The following is a 6,000-nucleotide window of genomic DNA, read 5'->3' on the forward strand; positions in this document are numbered from 1 at the left end:
TGTGAATATAATTGATTTTTGTGTGTTTGATTTCCGTATATTCTTCACAGCCAACAATAGTGCATAACCCTCAGCCGTAAATATACTTGTTTCCGGGTGCGACACACCGGATTCCGAGAAGGATGGTCCAACTGCTGCATAAGCCACCCCTGAATGCGACTTAGAAGCGTCAGTATAAAACTCCAGGCATGAGTAGTTGGACTGGAGTTGTCGGAAATGCATTTTAATATGTGCTTCCGGTGAATGTTTAGTGATCTCGGCAAAGGAAGTGTCACAATGTATGAGCTGCCACTGCCACGGCGGTAAATGTTTTGTTGTGGGCATAGGGCAAAGTTCTAGCAGCGGAACACCCATTTCCGCACTTAAGCTTCTCACACGCAAAGAGAACGGCTTTCTCGCTGTGGGTCGATTATGGTAGAGAGTGGCAGCGGTCATATCGTTTATAGCTGAATAAGAAGGATGCTTTATGTTTGCACGTACCTTTATAAAATAAGTGAAACTACTATAGGATCGCTGCAGGTGAAGTGACCACTGATTCGACTCTGCATAGAGACTCTGGATCGGCCTTGTCCTGAAAGCACCGGTTGCCAGTCGGATACCCAGATGGTGAACAGGGTCTAGGATTTTCAAAGCGCTTGGCGTTGCGGAATGATAACTTATAGAGGCATAATCAAGGCGCGACAAAACAAGGCTTTTGTACAAGTTCAAGAGACACTTCCGATCACTACCCCATGTTCTACGTGATAGGAGCTTTAGGAGGTTCATCGCTTTCAGACATTTCATTTTTAAATGTTTAATATGGGGAATAAACGTGACCTTAGAATCTAAAGTGGTTCCTAGGAATTTATGCTCGCTGCTCACAGAGAGTTGGTCTCCCTTGATCGTAATATTTGGTAGTGGCATTACCCCTCGTTTGTTGGAGAAGAGTACGCAAATACATTTCTGGGTGTTTATTTTAAAACCATTCTCATCCGCCCATTTAGAGAATTTATTCATTCCAAGCTGCACTTGTCATTCGCAGATAGACATATTGCATGATTTGAAACTCATCTGCACATCATCAACTTACACAGAATAAAACATCGCGCTTGGAATGACTGACTGCAGGGAGTTCATTTTTACAAGAAATTTTGTGCAACTAAGCACGCCCCCTTGCGGAACACCAGTCTCTTGGGTAAATGATCTAGAGAGAGCATTTCCCACTTTTACGCGAAGGGTTCGGTTAGACAGATAACTTTTAATTGTGTTTAGCATGTTCCCATGGATGCCCATGGCGGCAAGATCGCGTAGGATCCCGAATCGCCATGTGGTGTCGTACGCTTTCTCCAGGTCTAAGAATACCGAAAGTACGAACTGCCTATGAATAAATGCATCTCTGATGTATGTCTCTATGCGAACAAGGTGGTCTATTGTCGACCTCCCCTCTCTGAAACCACACTGAAGGGGGTCTAGTATACTGTTACTTTCTAGGAGGTGGGTTAAGCGCCGGTTTAACATTTTCTCATATAGTTTGCACAAACAGCTTGTTAACGCTATTGGCCTGTAGCTGGCGGCCAAGGACGGGTCTTTGCCTTGTTTAAGTACCGGGATGACTATCGCTTCTTTCCATGACAATGGAATATATCCAGCTTCCCACATGGTATTGAAGAGGGTTAGGAGCGTTCTTAATGTTTCTGGGTGAAGATACTTGATCATTTCGTACGTTATACGATCGCCACCTGGCGCCGAGTTGTTGCAGTACCCAAGAGATGCCTCAAGTTCAGCTAGTGACAATGGGCAGTTGTAAGCCCCTTGGATGGGCGTTTAGATTTAAGGGGTTGCCGCTCTTCGCGTTCTTTGAATCTCAAGAACGTTTCTGTGTAGTACGATGCACTCGAGACGTATTCAAAGTGTTCGCCTAGGCAGTCCGCCTGCTCCTCCAGGCTCTCCCCTCGGCTACCTACCAAAGGCAGGGGTGTGACTCCCGACCCATTAACTTGTTTACTCTATTCCAAACCTTCGTTTCATCGGTGTAAGAATTTATACCGGAGACGTACCTATTCCAACTTTCTTTCTTTGCACGGCGACGCGTTCTTCTGGCTTGGGACTTAACCTGTTTGAAATTGTTGAGGTTTTCAGCCGTTGGGTAATTTCGGAATAGTCTCCAAGCTTTATTTGGTCTATTGCGCGCTTTCCGACAATCGTCGTTCCACCATGGGATGCGACGTTTATTGGTCATTCCGTTGGTTTGCTTGATACATTTCACTGCAGCGTCAATAATAAAACCTGTTAGGTATGCTACAGCATCGTCTATATTAAAATCAGCAATCTCATCTCCGTCTAAAAATGCAATTTCTCGAAACAGTTCCCAGTTGGCTAACTTGGTGTTCCAGCGAGGAAAGTCAGGCGAGCATGTATCTTCTTTTGTTAACTTTAACATAATCGGGAGGGAGGAAGAAGAAGTGTCTCTTTAGAAGAACGCTTGTTTCAGCGCTCTGTTTCATTTTAGTGAAATCATCGGTCTTTTGAGGTGCCGCGTCTCTTTCTTGCTGTGATGGACATGGAGCATGCCAGAGGCCCGCCTGGTCACAGGTCCTCGCACCCGTCAACCACAAGGAAGCAAGCTGGCTCTCCCAGTGACACTGAGGACACCGATCTCTATTCTATGTCGGAAGACGACACATCCGATGGCAGCTTTATACCTGTCCGGGGTAAGAGGGCAAAGAGAAGGACGGCGAATGCAGCAGCATCAGCTCCTGCAAGCACAGCGACTGCGCACTCAATGCCTGCGCGCTGGCCGCACGTCATCATCTTCATGCACGAAGATCCATCAAGCAACCTACGGCTCCTGAACAGGCAAGCCCTTTCGGTTGTTCTCGAATGTGCGGTGCCACATCAAATTAAGGACGTACGAGTAAACCCAAAGAAGAACATTCTCACCATAGACGTACCCGATGTGAGTGCGCTAGGACAGCTGCAGCAAATGACTGAGCTAGGTGGCATTAAAATGCGCCCCTTTATCCCGATGGACGACAAATCAATTGCCGGTGTAATTTATGACATCGACACTGCCATTCTTAATGCTGACTTGTCTACCCTCATCAAGCCTGCAAACGAGGGAACTGTCATTACGCAAGTGCGGCGCCTTGAAAATATGCGCTGCGTAAAAGTGTTTTTCAAGGGAGATTGCATACCGTCCCACGTTAAAGTTGGACATTTTCGACATCCGGTTCGACCATTCACCCAAAAGCCACTTCAATGTCATCAGTGCTTCAGGCTAGGACACGTCAAGGGCGTATGCCCCAACTTACGACTGTGTCCCCGCTGTGCTGAATCTCATCCTGAAGACGCCTGTCGGGCGACTACTCTGAAGTGCGCCAACTGCAGTGGTCCTCGTGCTGCCTTGTCGAAAGACTGTCCTCGAATCCAAAAGGAGCGCGCGGTTCTCAGACAAATGGCCCGAGACAACTCAACACACAGGGAGGCAGCCGAAGTAGTCCGGCGTCGGCGTCGACGTCGGCATCATCGAAAGTCTTCAAAGAAGGCACATTTCCGAGACGCTCCTTCCCACTCTTTAGCGGTTCTATCCAGTAGCGCCGCAAAAGGGCCCACCACCTCAACGAAAGAAACAGAGAAGCCTCCTTCTCTGGAGGAATGGCCCACGCTCCCGACGCGCTCTTCTGCCAAGGAACCTCTGCAGGTTGTGGCCACACAAGAGCCGTCTCCAACCATGGAGGATTTGCCTAAAACAGATCGTCAAGTGATCTCGGTGCTGCGTTTCCTTATAGAAGCCAACCGAGCGATATTAGTTGACATGAAGACACCATCTGCTCGAAGCGCACTTGGACTAATGGACGCCCTAAGCCCAGTGCTTGAATCTCTCAACTAGGAAGATGGCTACTCACACCTCAACATTTCTTAAAGAAGTCAAGGCAGCATCCGTCATCCAATGGAACGCCAGAGGACTAAAATCACGCCTTTCAGATTTTCGCCAGTTTGTGTTTACCAACGTGTTTCCAATCATCGTCATTTGTGAACCCAATTTGTCGAAACCAATAAGACTATCGGGATACGAAGCTGTCATGTCTTCAACAAACGGTGCGTGCAGCAAAATCATCGTCTTTGTTCGTCGTGAACTGACGTATGTTGTGCAACCAATTGCACCTCACGATGACAATCAGTATGTCTGCATCACTGTGAAAAAGAACCAACTCATGTTTACTATCATAGGCGTTTATATATCGCCGTCAAGTAATCTCGATTCCAGGAGATTAGCGGATATTTTGAGAGTGTGTCCTGCACCATGGGTTCGCATAGGTGATTTCAATGCGCACAATCACGCATGTGGAAGTACGCGCACAAATGCAAGAGGACGCAGGTTAGCAAACATCGCCTACAACTATGGCCTTACTCTCCTGAACGACGGCAGCCCCACTTTTCTTTGAGGGGTGACATACGGCAGCTGTCTCGACCTTGCTTTTGTCTCCAACTCCCTCGCGAGATACGTCAAGTGGTTTCCAGATGTTGAGACACGAGGAAGTGATCCCATTTCAATCTACCTTAACATCAAAGGCTTGTCTAGTTATGGTCCACGGACGACCATTCGAGCAGTCCAATGGACCAACTTCAAATCTGACATGGAAGATGCTTGCAGCGATGGCCTACAATCTGGGTTAGAGGAAACAATTAAGAGCACAATGCAAAACGCCACTCGCACGGTGACAATATCTTCCACACGAAACGACTTTGATATAGAGTTGGAGCGACTTCGAGCACTGCGACGCCGGGCGGAGCGTCGGCATCGGCGTACAAAATCAATTCACAATCTTAGGGCAGCCAGGAGGATGCAAAAGAAGATTCGGCGTAGCATGGATAGATTAGCGTCGGAACGATGGACAACGTTTGGCCAGTCACTAGACCCTCGCAAGCCACTCTCACACATTTGGAAAACGGTGCAAGGTCTGCGTCACCCTACGGAACAGCGCTTTCTATTCAAAGCGCTCGCGCTATTTCAAAGGAGGCAAGACATCGATGTCGCAGAAGATTTCTGTGCGCAGATCGCCAACCAAGCCACTCATCCAGATTCTCCAGTGAGAGGTGACGTCCCCCGTTCCCGTGACTACCACATGGACCTCCTTTTTACAATGGAGGAGCTCGAGGCGGCACTAGCTCTCTGCAGGCGTACAAATTCTCCGGGCCCAGATGGTATTCCGTACCGAGCCTTGTGCAACCTTGGGGAAGGTGCAAGGAGAGAACTGTTGAGCCCCTACAACATCTCGTGGCAGGATGGCAATGTTCCTGATGACTGGAAAGTAAGCCGCTTGTTACCCATCTTGAAGCAGGGCAAATCCCCACTCGAACTAACCTCATACCGCCCAATAGCACTGGCCAGCTGCGTAGGGAAGATAATGGAACGGATGATACTAGGCCGCCTGGAGTGATATCTTGAATACTACAAGATTTATTCGAATTCAATGGCTGATTTCCGACGCGACCGCTCTTCTATTGACAATGTCGTTGATCTAGTTTCGTACGTTCAGCACGAAAGATCCCGTAAGCGACTATCTGCAGCTTTGTTTCTAGATGTGAAAGGCGCTTATGATAATGTACTACATGAAGCCATTTTGGGTGCTCTTGCGGTGGTTGGCCTTGGTGGTCGAGTCTTTCGGTGGATTTTGAGTTACCTGGCTGCAAGATCATTCTTTGTGTTAACAGAAGATGGCCCAACTACGCGACGCTATACTTCCAGGGGTGTTCCTCAAGGCGGAGTTCTTAGCCCGACGCTATTCAATCTTGCACTAATTAGCCTTGCTGAATACTTGCCAAGCACCATTAAAATCTCATTATACGCAGACGACATCATTGCCTGGACATCGGCAGTCACACGTCCTCAGATACGTTCCCGGCTTCAAAAAGCAGCAACTATGATTGCCAACTACTTGTTCAAACAAGGTCTCAGCATATAACCAGAAAAATGCGCGCTGGTGGCTTTCACTCGCAAAGCAATGACCCCTTATGTCA

The sequence above is a fragment of the Rhipicephalus microplus genome, chromosome 3 (assembly GCF_043290135.1).
Source record: "Rhipicephalus microplus isolate Deutch F79 chromosome 3, USDA_Rmic, whole genome shotgun sequence".
NCBI lineage: Eukaryota > Metazoa > Arthropoda > Arachnida > Ixodida > Ixodidae > Rhipicephalus > Rhipicephalus microplus.